This window comes from Muntiacus reevesi, chromosome 1 (genome assembly GCF_963930625.1).
Source record: "Muntiacus reevesi chromosome 1, mMunRee1.1, whole genome shotgun sequence".
Lineage (NCBI taxonomy): Eukaryota > Metazoa > Chordata > Mammalia > Artiodactyla > Cervidae > Muntiacus > Muntiacus reevesi.
In genome coordinates this window covers 98,344,650-98,369,621 of record NC_089249.1, presented here as the reverse complement: position 1 = coordinate 98,369,621, position 24,972 = coordinate 98,344,650, and the positions used below count along the sequence as shown (strand labels likewise).

Genomic DNA, 24,972 nt, shown 5'->3' with positions numbered 1-24,972 from the left:
GCTAATAGTTAATCACTTGATGTATAAGGACAGATACCCAATTGAAACACCCACAGTAAAGCAAGTTCAGAAAAAGATATTATGCAAAACAAACAAGAATTACAACTTTCTAGAACCTTAAAGGAATTAGATATTCTGAACAGCTGAGTTTTCCAGATAGCGAAAATGTACTTCTTTAAGAAATAAATAAACAAAAATAAACTTTTTAAGAGTTGTAAATGTAATACCTGCAGGAGTCACGCAGGTAGAGCATGCCTAAAGGAGATGGCAGCTATTAAGCTCCAATTATTTGTTTGCTCTGCTTGTTTTTATGCCAATAGGATTTGTGGAACTTGAGGTGTATACAATAAAATGCATATATCATAATTACATAGTTCAACATTAGCAAATGTGTATAATCTAACAATGTTCAAAATAAATAATATTTCCATCAGCCCATAAATTTTTCTTTCAGTTAATTTCTCTGCCACTCTCCCCAAATACAATCTCTACTCTAATTTCTAGCATCATAAGCTAATGTTTTTTATTATTTAATGACATTATATCTGGGATCACATAGGATATGCTTTTTATGCCTGACTTTTTTTGCTCCATGTAATGTATTTGAGATCCATCCATGTGGCTACACATCAGTAATTTGTTTTTATTTTTATAATTGTTGAGTAGATTCCATTGTATACCACAATTTGTTACTACATCCTGTTGATGGGCATTTGAGTTGTTTCCAGATTAAAGGTATTACAGTTAAAGTTGCTATGACCGTTACTAAATAAACCTTTTTCTGGGCACATATACTTAATGCTTTTGGTTCAATTAGGAGTGGAATTTCTGGACCACATTTTAGATTTATGATTAACTTTATAATAACATTTCAGTTTTCTAAAGTGGAGGCCATACTATTAATCCCATTGGCAATCCAATTATGAGTGTTGCCATAGAGTTGATGGTTGAAAAGTGAGACTGTGGGTTCAGTATCACCACATTTTTTAATTCTTCCAAGAAATTGAGAGATTCTGATTTTAAGTGCAAGTTTCTGATTTTTAAATATTGTCAGGTAATTCAGTTGTTTCAAATAAATTTACATACCAAAATATTCAACAGCCAGATTGTTCCTGCACTACACCAATTTGACATTTCTGATATATTGCATACTTCTTTATATTCTTAAATAGAGTAACCTAAACAGATCCAATTATTTCTTGATGACTTAGACTATTTATAAATATCAATTATTGTTCTATATTATTATAATCTTGGATTTCACCAGAATCTATGGAGATACAAATTTTGTCTCAATACAAAGTAGCCCCCAAAGGTCTAAGATTTGTTCTTCTACATCACTTCTGTTTTTTGTAATTTTTCTATCTTCAGTGTTGTCATCAAGCCATTTGCTAAATTCTTGATGATATAGATATAATTATTCTTCCTATTCCTAATTTATTGCTTCCTAGTCTCCTTAGCAGGAATCTAGACAATGACTTTTTCTTAAAGAACTATATATTGAAATAAGGACAAATAGACTTTGAGTAAAGGTCTGAAAGACAATTCTGTAAGTAAAGTGTGAGAATTGGGGACATAGATTTTGTGACATCAATTTTTTTGCTTAGAGTGGCCTGTTTATTTCCTGGTGCTAAGCCATCTTCCAGAGAGAGGAGTTTGCCAAATTGCTGAATTTGTAGATAGCTAAAGTATAAGTCTCATATCAATAATGGATTTCATCCAAGGACAAAGACACAAATAGAGACTAATAGATAGAAGAATAAGATGTTCTCATAATATAAGTTTCTTCAGGAGAAAAAGTATCTCCATCCACTTACAACATCATTATACAACAGAATAGGTGGCTCAGACAGTAAAAAATCCACCTGCAATGCGGGAGACGTGGCTTCGATCCCTGGGTTGGGAAGATGCCCTAGAGGAGGGCATGGCAACCCACTCCAATATTCTTCCCTGGATAATCTCATGGACAGAGGAGCCTGGCAGGCTACAGCCCATGGGGTCGCAAAGTGTTGGACACGACTGAGCGACTAAGCATAGCACATTGTGAATATTTATAGAGGCTGACATGAACCACTGGTTTTCAAATGACTATTAAATATTTTTTGGAAGTGCAGAAAATGCACCCAATTCCTGGCTTAATTTTGAAGCAATAATAACAAGGATAATTGAGTGTTTACTACATGGTTGGCACCATCTAAGCATTTTACATACATTATCATATCTGATCCTCATTCATCCACTGATTATAGTTATTATTATCAGATCTGTATTTTAACTGAGGAAACTACAGCCCAGACACATTAGTAAATCGACCAGCTCACCCAGTTATTAGATGACAGGAGCAGAATTGAATGCAGGAAGTTTTCTTATACAACTTATATTGTCCACAATGTTAATTACACATTTCTGTGTCTACATTTTTTCTCTTCTATGTTGAAATTTTAAGAAAATAATTAATTTAATTAATGCCATATTTGCAATTACTTTAATAACTTTCAATAAATCACTGTCACAATTCCCTGCATCCTACTATAAACTATCAGAAATCACTACTGAATGAGCAGCATATTCTGAATAGACTATATTTTAAAAAGCCTCTTTATTAAAGGACAAAATTGTTAAGTCAAAGTGCTTGTCTGCATAATAGATACCTTTGAGGTATTATAAAGTAGGCTGTGAATGATCCATTCCATTTATTTCCATAGCCATATTTGCAATATATTCACAAGTAGGCACTGACTACATACTTAGAAAATCAAGTGATTTATATCCTAGGTACTTTAAAATAATAAAAAAAAAAAATTAGCTTTCTACTAGAAAGAAAAGAATCTGTGCAATTGTATGTAGACACAGTACAAGCTGCATAGTGTTTCCTTGTTCTAAATAATTAATCACACATCTCTCAAAATGCTCCACCTTATTGATTTACTAGGAAGGCTTTTCCATGTTTGCTTGCTAGTTCACAAAGCCCTGCTGCTCTGACAACTATAATTAGGAATGAGTAGGGTTTCTAAATTTGAAATATTATTTGCATGACAATTAACTTTTAGTATAAATGAGTGAGTGGGTTTGAATATGCTCTTAAAAAAATACTGCTACAAGAATACAAAATGCAGGCTCTTTGAATTTAGACGCTCCCCGTACATAATCCAACTGAAACTCACCCCTCTTCCACTTTCTCTAGAATTGGAAAGATCAGCCCGAGGGATGCTCCTTGTTTGGAAAGACAGCCTCTGCTGATGGGCTTTCAATACTCATCTTAGATTCAACCAGGCCTTGACAGGAACCTGGTCATGGAGCAGCGGGGTTCCCATTACCCTTTCTGCTCTTCACTGGGTTACTGCAAAGTGCTAGACACTGTACTAACTTCCTTGAACACAAACATGAATAAAGAACATTTTCACGTTTCCCTAATGGCCTAGCAATCTCCTCTCCCCACAGGAATCAATGTTCTCCCTTAGATTGCTAAAAGTACCTCAAATTTCTTTTTTTTTCCTTAAATTAAAATACAGACAACAATGCATTTGGGAGACTTTGGATTTAGATATAAGTTTAAAAAACTCATTTAGCAGAGTGCCTATTAAAACTTGCTCTGATATCTTGACCTAATAGTCATTTTTATTTGTTTGTCAGTATAAGCTTTCAAGTTGTTGTTACTGGGCAAAAGATTAAATAGGAATAGAAGATTCTGGTAAATCATGGCATTATCACTTAACAGAGAAGTAAAGTTTACAGATAAAATATTTAAGGTAAGTAGATACTACGTTAAGAGTCTCAGTGACTTACAAAATCCAAAATTCGTTTTCTGAAGACCTCTGTTTATACCAATACAGACATATATAGAAATACAGAAGGCATGACAGTTTTAGCTCATTCATTATCTAAAGCAATTGCCATTAATAGAAACAGTCTTTGAGGTTGTTCACGATTTGACAGTATATTTTGACTAAGCATTCAGTGTTAGTGATAATTAAGCAAATTTAAGCACATCAAAAACTTTCAGATCTACCAGGAGTTCCTCTAGAGGTTTAAAGATACTCTGCTGAAAGAAGACAAGGCCCTGTCTTCCTATCTCAAACAGGGACCCATCAGATCCCCTCAGCAAAAATCCTGAGAAAATTAATTGTATGTGAGTGATATTATAAGAATGTTTTGGTACCATTTCACTGAGAGATTAATAAATTCTCTGTGGGGCTGCTCAAGTTTTAAATGCATTTCAATTTTATGCAGAAAATGAATGATACCATTCTTCTCCTCAAGGACAAAAGAAAATGGGATATGAATTAACACATAATGGTTTTATATCATCTGAAAGGAATAACTTCCTTAGAGAAGCAACTGATAATTATTGGAATGGATTATGGAAATTTGTTTTTCTCGAGGTGGCAGACTTGTGGCCTGTGGACTGAATCTGCCCATCAGACACATTCCTCTTTGCTTGCACCATATTTTAAAACATTAAGAGATGCCATGTGAAAATCCAGATTTCACGCTTCTATTGAATGATCTGGCAACTCTGTGCACAGATATCTCCCTGACTGCAGTCAGCTGGAGCTGAGCAGTGGTTGTCCCTATAAACTGGACAGGCTGTCTCCAGTTAACCTTGATCCCTTCCATTTCCTATTACCTTCTTCATACATTTATTTTACCTGCTTGCCCTTCCTAGGTAGCTGTTTTTAATCCCTATTTCATTCATTCATCCTAGTTAGTCATAATGTACTATATTTCTCCTTCTGAAGTTCCAAAAATATATTCATTCCCTCTCCTCCTTAATCTTGACTAAATGTAGAGAATGCAGCAGAAATGCATTCAAAGGGTTCAGTCTCCAAGAAATTAGAAAACAGACAACTCAAAACAAATAACCTCCTTATAGCTCAAAAACTCTGGAAAACGATACACGTTAACACATTCAGTTTAGGAGCATAAAGTAAGTGTCCTCTGAGAAGAGAATATGGGTAAGAAGGTATTTTCTCCATTCCCACCCTCATATCTAAAGCTGGATACAAATGAACACAAGGTGAAATCTTATAATCTCTCAAGGCCAAATCTTCTCAAGTACCATACCACTCTTTAGTTGGAGTCAGATAATCTTTATTTGAAAAAGCAAAGAAATGAAATACTTCCCACAAAAAAATCCTTTCCAGGAACAATCATAGCTCTGCACTATGATGCAGACCCTGATGCTAGGTAAAACTTTTATCATTCTAACATTCAAATTCAGGAAGTCAAAAGGAACAGAAATGCTAGCACAGAACAAAAGCAACTTCTGGCATAGATGGCTCCGGGTAGCAGTATACCTAGTGTATTTGACATCAGGAGTGGATCATTTTTAACACCTCCTCCTCTACAATACAAAAATATACCAGTTATAGTCATCAAAGGAAAGGAATACTTATGATATTCAATGGAGAAATACAGATGAGAACTTTGTCTCATCACTTCATGGCAAGTAGATGGGGAAACAATGGAAACAGTGACAGACTATTTTCCTGGGCTCCAAAATCACTATGGACAGTGACTGCAGCCATGAAATTAAAAGATGCATTCTCCTTGGAAGAAAAGCTATGACCAACATAGACAGCATGTTAAAAAGCAGAGACATCAACTTTGCTGACAAAGGTCCATATAGACAAAGCTATGGTTTATCCAGTAGTCATGTATGGATGTGAGAGTTGGATCATAAAGAAAGCTGAGTGCCAAAGAATTGATGCTTTCAAACTGTGGTCCTTGAGAAGACTCTTGAGAGTCCCTTAGACTGCAAGGAAATCAAACCAGTCAATCCTAAAGGAAATCAGTCCTGAATATTCATTGGAAGGACTGATGCTGAAGCTGAAACTCCAGTACTTTGACCACCTGATGCGAAGAACTGACTCATTAGAAAAGACGCTGATGCTGGAAAAGATTGTGGGCAGGAGAAGAAGGAGGCAACAGAGGATGAGATGGTTGGATGGCATCATTGACTCGATGGACATGAGTTTGGGCAAACTCTAGGATATAGTGAAGGACAGGGAAATCTTGCATGTTGCAGTCCATGGGGTTGCAAAGAGTCCGACACAACTAAACAACTGAACAACAATATGTAAAATTATGTCAGTTAAAATAATTTCAAAATTAAAATTAAATATTACAGTGCAAAGAAGTAATGGATTAACACTTTCAACTACTCTAATTTTTTTAAAAGGTGAAAAACATATACTTAATGTTAGTCTGTAGCAGTAGTAGATACTAATATTATAGTGTCCATTAAGTAGGTTTTAATAAAATCAAAACACTTGCACATAATTTACCACTGACATAAATTTTATTTTCTTGATTCATTTTTTAGCTTTACAACATGGCTAATAATTTTAAAATAATAAACAATTTTAAAATGCATTGTCTGAACTTCATAAAATATTTCATAATATGGACTAAAATTTGCACTTTCCAAACAAAAACATTACACCTTACAGTTTGTTTTCTCTTTCACTGTATTAAATTTTTAAACAAATAAAATCACAATGAGATATCACCTCACACCAGTCAGAATGGCTATCATCAAAAGGAATGCAAATAACAAATGTTGTTAGGGATATGGAGAAAAGGGAAACTTTATACACCGTTGGTGGAATGTAAATTGGCCTAACCCGTGTGGAAAACAATACAGAGACTTCTCAAAAAACTAAGAAATGAACTACTATATGATCCAGCAATTCTACTCCATGGTATATGTATGAAAAAAACAAAACAAAACACCACTTTGAAAAGACATAAGCACCTCAGTGTTCATAGCAGCATTATTTACAATTGCCAAGGTGTGAAAGCAACCTAAGTGTCCATCTACAGATGAATGGATAAAGGAGACGTGAGATACCCACACACACACGCACACGCACGCACGCACACACACGCACATGTGCGTGCACACACGCACACACACGTACACACCCGCACACACACGCACGCACGTGGACACACATGCATGCACGCACACACATGCACATGCGCACACATGTGTGCGCACACACGTACACACACGCGCACACCCGAGCACACACGCATGCACGCACACACACGTGTGTGTGCGCACACGCGGACACACACGCACGCACATGTGCACACATGTGTGTGCACACACACGCACACGCACACATGCACACACACGTGTGTGCACTCACATGCGGACACACACATGCGCGCACACACATGCACATGCACAGACACACGTGCGCACACACGCACGCACATGTGCGTGTGCATACATGCACACACACATGTGTGCACACACACATATATACACACCCAATGGAATACTACTCAGTCATAAAGAAGAGTAAAATTTTGACATTTGCAGCAACATGAAGGTACTTGGAAGATATTATGCTAAGTGAATGAGTCAGACAGACAAATACTGTATATCATATATATGTGGAAACTTAAAAATACAACAAACTCATGAATGTAACAAAAATTAATCAGATTCACAGATACAGAGAACACACTAGTGGTTACTTATGTGAAGAGGGAAGAGGGAGGGGCGATATGATGGTAGGAGATGAAAACAGGTTCTTACGGGATTTTATGAAACCATGCTTGTGAAGCTTTTGAGAATTGTAAAGCACTATAGAAGTTAAAGAATCTGTCATTCAATTAAAAATAAGGTACTTTGGGAAAAATTTGTAACACAAAATTCCAAATGGTCTTGCAGGATGACAGAACTAAGTTAGCTCAGGTCCTTTTTCTTTGCCATAAGAGATTATGTACCTCCTTATTGCCTGTACCTCAGTAATTCTCACTGTCCCACACAAGCCTCAACATTCTACCTCTGCACAGCCAGGAATGTACCAGTAAGCCTGTAAGAAGAATTGGAGCAGCATTCCCAGTTAAGGCTTTGTTAAAAGTTAACTGAGGCATATTAAAAATTTTGAGTTTGAACAAAAATTAATTTGAATGCGGCAGCACCAAAATGGAAGTGGTTAGGAGAATTCTATCCACAGGAGCTAGGAAGAGACTAGTATGGAGAAGAGATGGAAGCAAAGCAAGAAAATTACTTGATTGGCTATTCCTTAAACATTTGCCTCATTTGGAGAAACCTAGTGAGCTGTTTTGTGATTGGTTGTCCTTAGATTTTTATTTCTTAATCCTGAGATACTTATGGGATTAAGTCTTGGTTTACTAAGCTTAGGCTGCTATCTTATAGCCAATTATTTTGTCAGTAAAATGGGAATAGCAGACAAATGAAATTCAGAACAAGCCTGATGCAGCAAAAACCACAGGCATCCAGGCATCCTTTTCTAAAGGAAAGGACCATTCTTTTACAGAGGAAAAGGGAAAGTTGGGAGGGATTGTAACACCCAAAGAATCCTTTGGAGAAAATTGAGAGTTTGAGGTACAGTGGCTTTTCACTGGCTGAATTGTGACAATCCTTCTTTGGCTGGGCTGTTAACAAGCAAAGAGTAAATCTTCCTACCTCTTGCTGGGATAGTAAAGTTGCAACTTTCTTTCTTTTTTTTTTTTTTTTCATTTATTTTTATTAGTTGGAGGCTAATTACTTTACAATATTGTAGTGGTTTTTGCCATACATTGACATGAATCAGCAACTTTCTTTCTATGGGAGATGCAAGGTACATCTCTTCCTTTTGGGATCTGCAGATGGGCATCAGTGCTCCCCCTCCCAACCTTCCCAAATCCAATTTAAATGAGGTTTTCTTTATTCATTTTCATAGCTGCTAAGGCATTAGAATCACGTCAGTCTAATAGCTCCCTTCTTTAATTAATTTAATTTAACAGTTTACAGACAATGAGTAACTCAAACTTGTCTGACCTCTTGCCTAAATGGATTTTGGGAGAAGGGGCAAAGTTACATGGCTCAGCCCTTCATTCTAGCCACTAGGAGACTAAATGAGCAGCAGGACTGAAAACAGTCTCCTGTGTAATAGGACGGGACATTCTTTTCCCCATCCCAAAGAACTTCTACATCAAAATGATGAAGCTATGGTCAGGAATGGAAAGGTATCTGAACCAATTTTCCTCCTGCAGTATTCATGGCACCTCACAGCAGAGTGCTTTTCAATCTTTATCTTGCATATAAATTATCTGGGAATTCAACTCAATAAATAGGTTGAGGATGGGGCCTAGGATTTGCACTTCAAACAAACTCTCAGATGATGGTGATATTTCTGGTCCCAGGACACATACTGAGTATCAATGGTCTAGAACAACCATGTCTAACCTCCTAACTTTTCCATGATTCTTTCAGTTGGTCCCAAGAGGTTTGGACTATGTACTATCTTAGTCTGTTGGGGCTGCTATAACAAAATGCTACACAATGGGTGGCTTGAAAACAACAGAAATTTATTGCTCACAGCAATAAATTGGACTGAGAAGTCCAAGATCAGATTGCCATCACAATAGGATTCTGGTGAAGACACTCTTCCTGGCTGCAAATTTCCAACTTCTTGCTATGTCCACACAAGGTAGAAGGAGCTAGGGAGCTCCAAGTGAGATTATAAGAACACTAATCTCATTCTCAAAGGGATCCACCCTCAAGATCAAGCACCTCCCAAAGGCCAAGCCTCATAATATCACTACACTGGGCATTAGAATTATATAAATTTTGAGGGGATACAACCATTCAGACCATAGCATGTTTATAACTTGAAAGCAGCACTTAAAGGGACATAATGGAGGCACAGGGGGAGGGAGATGGATGGTGGAATAAGCATATGTCTGAGAAACCATCTACACAGCAGTTATAAATTGTTTAGAATGAAGCTTCAGATACAGTTAATCAGCAAATATGGGTATGAATATCTGATAAAATATTATAGTTTCAAATTCATTTTTGATTAAAGATTATTTGGTTTAATTTCTAGTGATTTTCATTAATAAAAATTAAATTATGCTAAAGATTTCAGTCTAGTTTGTGTTATTCTGAGTTAATACTAATGATCATTATAAATGATTGCTAGCAAATGGTATTTAGGCAATTGCTAGTTTTAGATCACTCCAAATCCTATCACAGTCCAAATTAGTTTGTAGTTTATCAGCATTTATAATAAAATTACTAATATTTCAAAAAATTTTGACATAGCACTTAAATGGATTCTTGTTACTCCTCTGAGTATATACAGGTTGAAACAACTGAGCAGTTCTAGATTTCCTGTGATAAATTCCATCTGGCTAATGCAATGGAGAGATTTCAAAGTCATGTCTATGGTCCAGATTTCAGAATCAATCCCTTAGTATTCTTATGTCTTCCTTCCCTGCGAGGTAACCAATTTAAGTGAAATAAAGCGATTTTTAATGGAATAGACTGTTCAGATGACCCTATTTCCTGAAGAGGGCATTTTCATGAATATTTATTTAATCTCTTTTACTTTTTTCAGGTTTTATTTTAAATTATGTTCACCACTATAACCTCGGGAGTTGAAAAATCTATTTTTTCATGAAGGCACTGAATAATAAACATATACCTGTTGCATAAGTTTCTAAGACATTTCTATAACTTGCTTTTAAAATATTCATCTGATGCCATCCAGTCACAAATGACAGATATACCTCTTCTTCCTTTAGATTTTTTTTAAAATAGGGTAAAAGTAATAAGGCATATAGAAGTAATATAATTGAAAGATAAAACAAATAATTATAATTATTTTAAAAGTTATCACAAGTAGGAAATATTGATATGTTCATGATGAAAAGGAGAAATATGTGTATATACATATTCAGTATGTCCATATACTAAATGCAAAGTTTTATCTCTCTGAAACACATAAAAAACATAAATAGTTTTCATGAAAATCTGGACTGTTCATCCTATGGAGGGAACTTGTTAAATTTTTACACTAGCTTGAGCAAGAATAACTCATGGATAAGTTTTCCCTATACCTGTTTTAATCAGAATCATGAAATGCTTTGTTTAAATTCAAGTTTGTATGCATTTTAAATAACTGAAAATAATTGATGGGTAAATTTGATCCACAATACTGTGTTCCCAGAAGCTTCTCATTTTTTGAGTCAATGAGAGGAAAAATATACATTTTTTCCAAGAGAATTCTGATCCCTCCAAGTCCCAACAAAAACGATAGAAAACATGAAGTCCTAGATACTTTGATACTTTGTTAAAATTAACATTGTTGTTACAAATGGCTCTAGTTGAAGCCATCCTATCTTGCCCATACCACTGCCTCCAGGAAAATCCCTTCCCCTGCATTCTATGTTTAAAATAATAATTAGCTCACTTTCTACAGAGCCAAGGATAAAAATGGTATTTAACAACAAGCTTTGTGAGGACTTTGCCTGAGAACTTTGAACCACTTTTGATTACTTTTAACCAACACTTTGAACACTTTTAACACTGGAAGCGTTATGAGCTGTAAACAAAACTAAAAAAATTAAGACACAGCCTGTACATAGTTTGGGATGTGCTAAATTACTTATTTTTTACTCAGTTTCTGTACTCTATATATAGGGTCACAGGAAATGGCTAATGAATAATGTCTAGCATAATGTCTACCACAACATAATCAGTAAATAGAAATCCATCCATAGAGTACAATGGTTTCCTTTTTTCCTCTCATTGTTCTGTCAGCTAACTATACCGTGTGATTGTGTGAATGAATGTCGCTACATGAGCGAAGCAAGGGAGGAGCCCTGCTCTGCAGATCCACAGTGACCTCACAAGGCTTATGGCAGAAACCCTGCTGGGGGTTTGTACTGACCAGCCAATGGACTTCTCTGGTGGCTCAGACAGTAAAGCACCTGCCTACAATGTGGGAGACCCGGGTTCAATCCCTGGGTCACGAAGATCTCCTGGAACAGGAAATGGCAACCCACTCCAGTATTCTTGCCTGGGAAATCCCATGGACGGAGGAGCCTGGTAGGCCACAGTCCATGGGGTCACGGAGAGTCGGACACGATTGAGCGACTTCACTTTTCTTTCTTTCACTTTTTCTGTCAAACAATCTGACTCTACGAATCCCTTAGACCCCTATCATTTTACTAAAAATCTTAGATTTTAGAATAAGAAAACTCAAATGTAAATTTTTGAGCTGACATTATATGTGCAAGTCAAAAATATACTCAGTTTCCTCATGGGTAAAAGGTAAAAATGATCCCTGCTTCACAAGGCTATTGTGAAAAAATCAAATGAGGTATATCATACATGAAAGTTTTGTGAGCCAGTGATGGTAACAATTGTTATGAAAGCAAGCCAAAAGCTAATTTTATATCTTGACTATTATGAATAATGCTACATTAAACATGGATATGCATGTATCTCATCGAAATTCTGTTTTCATTTACATTGAGTATATACCCAGAAGTGGAATTACTGGATCATAGTTGATCTATTTTTAATTTTTAGAGGAAACTCTATATTGTTTTCCATAGTGGTTGAATCAATTTACATTCCCAATCAGCAGTGCACAAGGGTTCCCTTTTTTACTAAATCCATGCCAGCACTTGTCTCATGCCTTGATGATAACCCATCTAGTAGGTGTGAGGTGATAATCTCCTTCTGGCTTTTATTTGCATCTCCCTGATGATTAGTGATGTTGAGAATCTATTCAAGTGTCTGTTGGCAATTTTGATGCCTGCTTTGAAAAAAATGTCTATTTGCCCATTTTTAATCATATTTTTTGTTATTGTGTTAGAATTTCAGATATTTTGGATATATGATATATATAAACCCTAGATATATATGGCTCCATATTCAAAATTTATAAAATTTATAAAATTTTTATAAAATTATAAAAGTTTATAAAATTTTCTCCCATTCCATAGACTGCCATTTAACTTTGTTAATATACAATAGAATATTATCCAGCCATAAAAAGAGGGATATCCTGCCATGTGTGTGTGACAAAACAGACTGATTTTGAGCACAGTATGCTAAGCAAGATTAGTCAGACAGAGAAAGAACAAGTGCTGTATGATATTACTTATATGTAGAATCTAAAATCTCTATAAAAAATAGAAAACCTGTTAAAAAAGAGAGAGTAAAATAATAGTAACAAAAGGATGGGGGCTGGAGGGATAATATTTATGGTGCTTAAGAGTACAAACTTGTAATAAGTTGTAAATAAGTTGTAGAGATCCAATGTACAATATCATGAATATAGACAACAGTATTGTTGTATAATGATACACTGTGAGGATATCACTTCAATGGCAGTCATATTACAATAGATAAATGTATCAAAGTGACACTATATGCCTTGCATTTATAAAATGTAATGTCAAATTTATTCAATAAAAAATAATTTAAGAACCAAACAAAAGAAAGTTAATGCTAGATTCAAAGATGGATAGCTTTTTAAGCCCCACTGAAACATGCAGTAGTAAAAAAACAAAAATTAAAAACTAGCCCCTAAGCAAATTTTTGTCTTCATACATTTCTTTCTCTAGAAAACCAAATGTTGAGTGGACAGGCAACTCCAACACCACATAAAAAGCAGCACAGTGCCAGATCCATTTCAATGCAAAACCTAGAATCAAATTGCTGTTTTGCTTCACCTTGATATTCTTTTCTCAGTGCTGTGTATAAAGGCCGCAGGCATTAAGTCTGGTTTACCTTGGAATTTCCCATCAGCCTTCAAAAGGAACCAAAGGACAGCAAGGTCTGAGCTTATTTCCATCATAGGTGTAAGAAACATCTGAAAATATTACCAATAATAGAATAACAATAAGAATAATAGTTTACATTTACTGAGCACTTACAATATGTCAGGCATTGTTCAAAGAGCTTCTTATGCACTAACATTTAATTTTCCTAACATTATCATTATCCTCATTTTCTAGATAAGCAGCTGACAGGAACAGCTATCACTGACGACCGGCTTCTTTTACAAAGTAACCTAGATGCATTATAAACCTTATTTCATCAAATTCTTAACATAATTGCATGGCCCAAGCCCAAGAAAGAACAGCCAAGAATAGAACTATCATACACTAAAACTCAAAGCCTATAAATGTTTTTCAACATAAATGGACAAGACTGTTCAGAGTGCCGTTAAGAAATTTAGTATCCTAACCACTGAATCTTAGTAGTGACCCTTTTCTAGACATTGTTACATTCAAAACATCTCTACTTCTCAGTTCTCTCTAGGGGACAATCATAGCCCTTTTTGAGAATAAAATTTTAAGGAAAATGACAAAACAGTTTCTTGGATGTAGCCAGGAATGAATCTTGGATATTCACTCATTCATTCATTCAATAAATATTTAAAGGGTATATTTTCCCTAAGGCAAAAGACAAGGTATCACTGCATCACCAAAAAGCAAATACATACAATGCACATCCTGCTTACAGTATATAAAGGAAAGTAGAACATAAATACAAATAATATTTAAAAGAGTGATGTGAGGTGAATGAACCCAGAAGCTGTAATACAGAATGTGCCGTGTGCTTAGACTCTGTCGTGTCTGACTCTTTTTGACTCCATGGACTGTAGCTCACCAGTCTCCTCTATCCATGAGGATTTTCCAGGCAAGAATATCAGAGTGGGTAGACATGCCCTCCTCCAGGGGATCTTCCCAACCCAGGAATCAAACCCTCCCACATTGCAGAGGATTCCTTACTGTCTGAGACTCAGGGTATCTCAAGAATACTGGAGTTGGGTAGGTAGCCTGTCCCTTCTGCAGGGGAACTTCTTGACCCAGGAATCAAACTGGGGTCTTCTGCACCGCAGGCAGATTCTTTACCAGCTGAGCTACCTGGGAAGCCCCATTCAGAGTGAAGTAAGTCAAAAAGAGAAGAGTAAGTATCATAACGCATATATGGGTAGCTCAGACAGTAAAGAATCTGCCTGCAATCTGGGAGACCTGGGTTCGATTCCTGGGTTGGGAAGATCCCCTGGAGAAGGGCATGGCAACCCATCCCAGTATTCTTGCCTGGAAAATCCCCATGGACAGAGGGGCCTGGAAGACTGACATTCATGGGTCAAAAAGAGTCAGATATGACTGAGCAACTAAGTATAGCACAGCAACAAGGCATATTTATGGAATCTAGAAAAACGGCGCTGATGAACATATTTGCAGGGCAGGAATAGAGACTCAGACATAGAGAACAGACATGGACACAGCAGGGGAGGAGAGGGTGGGAGGAATTGAGAGAGCAGCACTGAAATATATACATTACCATGTGCAAGGTATAGCTAATGCGAAGATAGATAGCTAATGGAAAGTTGCTATAGTGCATGGGGAGCTCAGCCCAGTGCTCTGTGACAACCTAGAGCAGTGGGGTGGGGCGGGGTGGGAGAGAGGCTCAAACGGGAGGGGACATGTGCACACCTAGGGCTGATTCATACTGATGTGTGACAGAAACCAACACGGCACTGGACAGCAACTGTTTGCCAATTACAAATAAATTGAAAAAGAAAGTGATGTGTACCATAAGACGTATGCAAATTAGAATGTCCTTGGAGTTTAGAGAAGTATAAGTCATCGCTAGTTGCAGAAAGATCAGACATTCCCATGGAGAAGATAAGGTTTAGGCCTAAGCTTTGAATAGAGGATAGACTTGAACAAGTAGAATCCAAAATGAAGAGAATTCCAAGCAAAACGCAGCATTAGCCAAAATATAGATGTGACAAAATAGAGGTCATTTTAAGAAACCGTTGACACCATTATGGCTGAAACAGACTAGAGTGTAATGGATTGAGAGGAGGGCAATAAGGGAAAAAGAAGAGAAAATCAGAAGGGAAATAAAGGAAGGTCAAGAGAGGGCAGGTTAGCATGGGGAGAGAGGGTCACTGAACATTCTGAACAGAAGAGAGTCATGACAGTTTATAAAAGTATTTATGTGACAACTGTATTAGAATGGATTGAAGAGAGCACAGCTTGGAAAGAAAGAGACATGTGGGGAGAATCCTGCCTGTGTCAACGAAAGCAAACAAGCAAACAGCAACAGAGGAAAGAGGAGTGAATTCAGAAAACATTGCAAAGATAGGTTCAGTCCTTTGATCACTGATTTGATATAAGTGGGCAAACTTCATTCGAAGTGAGGTTTTGAGGTTGGGTGAACTCATGGAGTTGTTTATTCAATCAAAAATTATGAAATACATTTGCCTGTCTTGGCAAAGTATTGTGTTAGACACAAGAGAAAAAGAGGTAAATGATTTCCAGTCTTGGGTTAGCAGGAGGAGATTTAATGTCAGATCCACAAAATAATGTCAAGAGGAGTAGATTTCATGGGCAAAGACAGATGCAAATATGGAAACACTGAGTTTGAAGATCTGGCTGAAAATCCAAAAATGTATCCCATACGTAAGATTTGTCACCATCAAGCTCTATTATCTCCTTTGTAAAATGTTATCTTGACTCATCCAATAAACTTTTTTTATTTGAATGCCATGTATGTCCTTTTCACTGCACAAATATCAGAATACAAATATCTAAGTACTATTGAGTCTGCTTCCTTCTTACCTCTTGGATTTGCCCAACTCTCTTTGTCCACCCCAAATTACCCTAATTCACATCTCCATCTCCTCTCAACTCAATTAATGTTTTAGTCCAACCAGTCCCCTTACCTGCAGTTTTAACACTCTATAAATCTGTTCTCTATACAGGAGCCTGAGTGGTTTTCTAAAACATAAATCTGAAGATTTCTAAAACATTCCTCCTTTGCAAAATGGCTTTCAGTGGTTTCTCACAGCTCAAAAATAAACTACAAATTATTCAACGTGACCCACAACTCCTGACTCCTGCTCACCTCTCCAGCATTTTCTCTCAATATGATGTTCCCCTCATACCAGGCTTTAGTCTCACATCAGATTAACTATGCCATTTTCTCCTTCACTATCATGTCTTTTCAGATGATATCCCTTCTGTATAAACTATTATAATTCCCTCCTTGTCTGTGTGAGTCCTTTTCATCTTTTAGTTACCAATTTATCTATCCCTATACTCCATAGTATAAATCTGAAATCCTTACAATGTGATATACTACATTTCTACAGTCATAGTACTTGTCATACTACATTTTCATTTTCTGTTAATTCTTAAGTGCTTGTAACCTACTAGACTGTAATTATCATGAAGACAGGGATTATCTTTAATTCGCAATTGTAGTACTTATAACTAACAGCACCTTAGACACAGCAAATAATTGATAAGTATTTACTGAGTTAATGAAAGGGACTATATACTAACACAATTGAACACCACCGTTTCTAGCAAAGAACCCTAACATATATGGCATTATCATCATCATCTCAACATAACTGCAATTATTCATTATGTATTTGTCTAATGGGCTTTCCTGGCAACTCAGCAGTCAAGAATCTACATGTTAATGCAGTAGATGCAGGTTCAATCCCTGGGTTGGGAAGACCCCTTGGAGAGAAAAGCGTGTTTCTCCCCTTGGAGAAAAAAATGGCAACTCCAGTATTCTTGCCTGGGAAGTCCCATGAACAGAGGAGACTGCTGGGCTGTTACAGTCTAAGGGGTTACAAAAGAGTCAGACACAACTTGGTGACTAACAACAATTTGTCTAATACATTGTGAACTCTTTGAAGTCAAGAACTGCATTTTATAATCTCTGTATGCCCTCTATCTTCTAAGTTAACTTCAACATGGTAGGAGCTAATCAATTTTTTCTCAAGTGAAGAAGTGAATAAAAATAAATGCTTAATATAAACCACCTCATCTAATTTCTCAAGCAACTCTGTGCTATACTTATGGATGAGACATTTGATACTATTGCAAATTATCAATAAAGATAATTTTCTAAAATTCTAGATAGACTTAATATGGAATCCTCTGGGCAAGAATACTGGAGTGGGTAGCCTTTCCCTTCTCCAGTGGATCTTCCCAACCCAGAGATTGAACCCAGGTCTCCCACATCGCAGGCAGATTCTTTACCAGCTGAGCCACAAGGGAAGCCCTTAATATGTTCACAGTAGTTCATATCACAAACTTCCCAAAGATATTCACTCCAATCAATTCCTTTCCAAGTTATTCTGATAGACTTAAACAGAATCCCTCTAGGACAGAATATGGACCAACTTCCTAAGGACTATTTGGGGATCTAGTTAAACATACAGATTCCAGGGCCTTACCCAGAATGCTTGAATCAAAATCTTATGCCTAACAAAGTTTGAAATGTACTAAAATAAAAGAGTAAAAGAATTCTCACTCACACTGACCTGAAAGATTCATTTCCTATAATGTAACAAAAATTAAAACTGTAGTCCTTGACAGAATTATAATCACATCTGTTCTCGGGAATTCCTATTTTAGGATCTGGGGATATTTCAATTACCAGTTAAAGAACAAAAACAAAAAAACCTACATTCCTTGAGCATTTCTTACATAAACATTGCTCTGTCTTTATTCTCTAAGGCAATCACAGTTTTGACATTATTTAGTAATGCATTGCCCCCTTGCAGAAGAATAATAGATCCTTTGATAGGACACAAAGCTTGTCCTGGGAAGAGGATGTATTTACTGTCTAAGTATTCATATTTAGAAAGATGTAGTCAGCTGAGTCAAGTGCTGCCCAGATTAACAAGTCACCAAAAAATGAGAAAACTTAGCTTATTCAGAGTTCTCTTAATGGAGACCTTTGGATTTTTAAGTCCATCATTTAAAATGTTTTTAGCACTACTGAATAATCAAATTATCATGTCGTTATTAGGGTATATATTTATAACTAAATGTAATAATCGAACAAGGTGAGTAATAATAATAAAGTTATTATTTATAAATAATAAAAGTTTTACTAACAGAGAATATACCCTTTTGTTCTCTGTTTATTTGAATAGGTTATGAGGGGAAATACCTCTTGGTGGCTGGAAATTCACAGATTACAAAGGTTTGCATGACTATGTTATGAACTGTGATCCCAAGAATATCATTTTGTCATTGTCTTCTCATCTACTGTATTAGTAAAGGTTCTTATGACTGCAAACTCTAAAAAGCAACTCTGACTTACTTCAACAAGAAGAGAATTTGTTGAAAGAATATTAAGATATCTCATGGATTTCAAAGAAGAGTTTTTAAAAAAAGTAAATCTCTTAAAGTAAGGGACAGAAACAAGTCATGAAATTTCAGTAGCAGCTCATGCTGTCATCAGTGTATCTCAAAAACCAACTGAGTCTTATGGTCCTTAAGTTCAAAATTTTACACCTAGAGAAGCAGAGATTTATTGACCCATTCCTTTTCTAGCATGTTTGCACTGAAATTAAAAACTTCTGTTCAATGAGAATACTTACATGCAAAGTAAATACAGAGATGATAGAATTGGAAAATATACTGGTAATGCCCCAACTTGACATGGTATTTATAATCAGAATACAACAGAAATTCCTGCAAATTAATTAGAAAATAAAACAGTAACCCCAACAGAAAAATGGAAACAAGTAATAAAGAGGAGAAAATGCAAATATCCATGAAGTATGTGAATAGATGCTATAATGTTCTAGTAATCAAAGACATGTAAATTAAAGCCACAATAAGAAGTCAATCTAAACCTATTAGTTCAGCAAAAATAAGAAAGGTGGTAATGCCAAGTGCTGGCAGTAATGTAGGGCCGCTGGAACTTTCAGGTACTATTACTGGGAGTGTGAACTAGAGCAGCTATTCTTGAGAACAATCTGGCTCTACTCAGTCAAAATAGTATGTGTACAACTTCTCGCTTCCAACTCTATTTTGGATATATATCTCAAAGAAGTTTGTTCAGAAGTCCCAAAGGGGCATGTAAAGGATATTCCCTGCAGTGTCATTTGTGTAAGCAAACTCGTGTGTTCATTACTGAAAGAGGGATAGGCAAAATTTTTTGAAGGCACACCACAGAGTTCAATGCACAGTTAAAAACAACCACTTAGATGTAATCATAAAAATAAAAATATAGATGGATTAAAGGCATTACTCAAAGTGAAAAATACTGAACAAAATATATTACATAACACTACTTTATGCTAATTTAACTTACATACTGAGAAACAACAATACACGTTTTGCAAGAGCACATGCAAGCAAAATGTTTCATGTTGTGCACATTTGAAATTTTGCCTAAGGTGGAGAAAAGGAGGAAGATGGGAGCTGGGAATGAAGATACAATGGAATCATTAAATAAAAGAAACAATGGACAGGACTAATATGGATCAAAAATTATGATGTACCTGATGTAAGTGTAATTAATTCCTTACCACATAGTTATATATTTGTATGTTTTATTAATGTAAGTATGAGAAAAAATAAAAACAGAAGTCCATGGTAAATACATTATTTTTATTATCTGAATAAGAATGTAGGGTGAGAAACACAGAAGTTGAACATGAACATGGGTTAGTTTGAAAATTTTGTGATCCATTATTCCTTCTACTATTCCAATGCATTTTACAATGTTCTTTTATTACCATAATTTTCTAAACCCCACAGAAGCTAATTTAAAACTATGTACAATTCTCCTTCTTTCCTATTTTATCTATAATCTTATCTTTCCTTTCAGTCTCACTGACATTTACATTCATACCATGACCTAGTCAAATTTCAACCTCGGCCTGTGGCCCCTCCACCTATCAGCCAACAGTCTCCTCCACCCTGCATCATTCATGCACAAACTTGACAATATTTTAAACCTCATCATCACATGTTTTTTTTTCCTTTATAGGCCTCTAATAATTTTGTTGTAATGTACACTTCAACCTTCTTTCATTCACTAAACCTACTACTCTTCATTGCCACTGAGACTCTAATAACTCAAGCGTAGATTATTAAGAAACTTGAATATAACTGACCCCTTTTTATATATAGTCACCTAATTCACTAACATCTAAAATCTCATCACTTCTCTCTTAGCAGATGGCCTCATTTCAGACTTTACTAAGGATTTTGAGCTCCCTAACTATCCTGTATCTCAGTTCTCCAAATGTTGACCATTATGTGTACCTACTCATCCTTTTTCACCTTCATAGGACCAGAAATCTGTCCTTTTATCTGACTCCTCCACCACAGTTATAAATCCCAACTCTTTCAATTCCTGAAAAATTTTACTTCCATATTTGTCTCATTTTTCTTAGTAGCTTCAGGTTCTCCCTGTTCACTAGGTCCTGTTTCTTTCTTCAGGCTTACCTAAGTCTTCTCTCATCTTACAACTTTGCACTGAAACCATCCCTTCCATCCTAAACCTTTCTCTCTCTCTGATCCTATGGAGACATTTAGACACATACATTCTTACATCATGGCTTTTGTTTTTTGTTTTTGTTTTTTTTTGAGAACTTGTTTCACTCTACCTAGTACTCTCCCCCCATATACACACATATTTATGGTGACATATACAGTTGATTCCTTAGGGTATAAACTCTTTGCTACAATGTTAGGAATGATTCTGTTTACTCTGGACATATCCTTTCAGTATCAAAGACCTGGAAATATTAATTTTTAAGCTCTTGCCTGGGTACTTTCAACTGCTTCCTAACTGAATTCTCTGTCTCACCACTCTATCCTTCTTTATTTCTACAAAACAAATATCTGTATTTCTCTATTGCTATAAATAAAGTTCATCTCTTTAGCGTGACATGCAATCCTTTAGCACAGAAAATAATCTCTCACAAAAATATATCCCCCAATTCTTCTTTCCAGCTTCATCTTTTACCAGAACCTTTCTTTCTAATGTATTCCACGTCCTAGTTATATCAAGCTATTTGTTTTTTCTAAAAGCAACTTGTTACCTTTTGTTTTATTTTCATGCTTTCTACATTCTGGTCAATCTACCTGAAAGTCCATTCTCATCTTTACCTAGTAAACTCCTATTCAGCCTTTAAGACCCCTCTCAACTATTATCTTGCCTTGAGATTTTCATAGGCTTTAAGATAAATACTCACATTATTCGTTCTGTTTCCCTGGCCCTCTGTTAGCACCCTATATTTTTGCTGTCATAATACTCATCACACTTTATAATAATTACCTGAAAATATTCACTTTACCTGCCAAAATGCAAGTGCAGACAATCTGTCTTACTAATCATTGTATCATCAGCACCTCAGTCACTGCCTATTATATCACATGCAGTCTATGAAGAGGCTTCCCAGGGGGCCCAGTGGTAAAGAATGTGCCGGCAAATGCAGGAAACCTAGGTTCGTTCCCTGGGTTTGGAAGATCCCCTGGAGGAGGAAATGGTAACCACTGCAGCATTCTTATCTAGGAAATCCATGGACAGAGGAGCCCGGCAGGCTACAGTCCATGGGGTCACAAAAGAGTCAGACATGACTCAGCGCCTGAACAACAACAAAGGTGTATAAAGGCTTGGCTGAATAGAGGAATAAACAAATTAGTAGTATTCGTCTATATATATCTTCCACTTCATCCATTACCTACAGAATTTGTTCCAGAGCAATAGCTAGTGCTCAATAAAAGGTTGCTGAATAGACAAATAGAGGGGTGAAAAAAATGAATGAAATTTTCCATTTTCCTTTGCCTAGGTTTTATCAAACCACCATCACCTTTCCACTTAAATTTGTCATTAGTCATTAAAATTGGTAAGAGACTGACCTCTCTTAGCTTTATGGGCCCCTGACACATTTACAAATTAGTTAATATTAATTATAATACATCAGTCTATTTTTAAGATCGTTTACTTTTTACTGTTATTATATCAGGGCATAGGAATAAATTAAGTTAATCTTTCACTCATGAACATTATCATCACTGGTCATCAATGCCTTTTAAATTTTGTTTATTTGCTTATTTACTGAATGTAATTCTATAAACCCATCAAATCACCTAAGAATAGAATATAAATAGTTGCTCATCTCTATCTCTATATTATTTCTTATTCCACACCCCAATCCCCACAATGCCAGAGTAACCTCTATCCTGAATTTTATTTTTATCATTCCCTTGTTGGCTTTCATCCCCTTTATCACATATAGATGTATACTTACCTTTGAACTATATAAAAAGTATGTCATATTGTATATATTCCTCTGGGAATTTCTTTATTCCCTGAAGACTATGCTATGAAAAATCAACCAATTTCTTTTTCTCTTATAGCTATAATTTCTTCTGGAATTGTTAAAATCTATTACACTGTAATTGTATTATCAGTTATAGGATAACAATGTCTTCTCTCTGGGAAGCCTGAGTCCTCTTAGATATGCAATTTCTAAATACTTACTCAGTGATATAATTAATACATTTTTTAGATTGAGACTTAAGAAATGATCCAAGCTCTGAGCACATTTTCCATTGATTTATCTTTTTTTAATAAGGCATGAAATTTCAAGCATATGAGTCTGCAGCTAACTACCCAAATACATCTGGGATTACTCTTTGGCTCACTAACAAGAACACATTCTCTTCTGTCTAATTTGTTCATTCAAGAAGTATTTATTTAGCCTACATACTGTGCTCCTGGCACTGATTATAATGCCAGAACTCCTTGGTTTGGTCATTCTCCTGACTTATATTTTACAAACCAAACACAGAAAGCATAAACTCTTATTAGGAAGCCATATGCAGTGGTTGGTATATAACTCTTATTAGCCAGTAGAAAATGATTTTAGCATGAGACAAAAGCAGAGGAAACAGGAGCAAATCTTGATGGAGTGCAGTGAGATTGACTCCAAAGAGGTACAAGGCAGTCGAGTGTAATAGACTTTGGTACCTGGCTCTGCCAGTTTTTGTCTGAGAATTTCTGAGCAAGTAACTTAAGATCTCTGTACCTCCCCCTTTGTTAATCTGTATAATGAGACTAAGAATAGCACTGACTTCACAGGGTCATTATACAGATAAAATGATTTAATATTTAAGCAGTTCTTAGAAAAATGTCTGTCACATAATATAAACCATTATAATTATTTGATAAATAAATAAAAGATTTTATTGATATTTCATATTTGCTTACTTCTAACTTTTGCTGCACTTTGATTCTCCCTTAAAAAAACTAACGATAACAGTCTGTTGGCATTCTATGAGAATCTTTTCTTTTGAAAACCAGGATATCTTAAACAACATGGCCAAGTTTGGTATAAAACCCTGTTCTTGATAATTATGGATTAGAATGTCATTTTGCATATAGGCAAATTTCAGGTGAAGGTATTATGTTGCCCTATTTCATTAATGCAATTAAGCAATGAATATTTATTGAGCTCTTTATGCAAAGAATAATGCTAGGGCTTAAGCAAATGTAAAGATACATCAGACATTAGACTTGACTTGGAGGAGCTTACAATCTATTAACAGAGGTGACACATAGATATCACAAGAAAACTGAAGGTGAATTGTTACAAGAGTTCAAGAAAGGGAAATATTTTACACAGATAGAGGTCCCAAGAATTTCTAAGGAGGATACAATTTAGGTAGGCCTTGAAGGATAAACAGAATATACAAAGCAGAAGAGTATTCCAGTGTGGTAGGACAGGATTGTGTAGCTGAGTGGCAAGTTAGTTAGCCAAGTGAGCCTCTAGTACAGGCAGTAAGAATAGATAAGGCTAAAAGATAAAGTAAGACTAGAATAGCCTATCATTATTAAATACACATTATGTTCTGAATATATAGTTGTATTTGATTTTCTCAATAACCCTGTAAATATATACTAATATTATCCTATTTTATAGATGAAGACACAGAAGATGATGGAGGCTAAGAAGACCCTTAACTTCTCACACTAGCAAGTAGCAGATCTGGGTATTTCATCAAGTTAATCAGAGACTAAAGTCTGAGCTGAAACCAATAAACATACCATCTGGAATTAATTTTTAGTTAAGGTTTTCCATTTTTCATTTCAACTATTCACTTGTGTTACAATGAAAGCTCAAGGCAGGAAAGATTTGTGTTCTAAAGAAGCAAACGTTGTAATCCCTGATATACAAAGAGATGCTATGTGGGAAAACGCACAAGGTCCATGTAAAAGAAATGTGTATCTGAAATGATTTAATTGCCATGAACTCCTTGCAGACTGGTATGTTGCCATGCAGAACATTGTTATAAAGAGAATATTCTTGTCACTCAGTCATGTTTGACTTTTTGCGGCCCCATGGACTGGAG

The 24,972-nt window shown here is 35.8% G+C and overlaps 1 long non-coding RNA gene across 1 annotated transcript in view; it reads left to right on the top strand.

Moving 5' to 3' along the window:
- LOC136163134 (uncharacterized) overlaps positions 1-24,659 on the top strand; it is a 57,125-nt gene extending 32,466 nt beyond the window's left edge. Inside the window, exons 2-3 of the long non-coding RNA XR_010662195.1 lie at positions 20,001-20,110; positions 24,543-24,659. This is a non-coding gene — a long non-coding RNA (uncharacterized lncRNA). The remainder of the gene's footprint in view (positions 1-20,000; positions 20,111-24,542) is intronic.
- Positions 24,660-24,972: the final 313 nt, after the last annotated feature.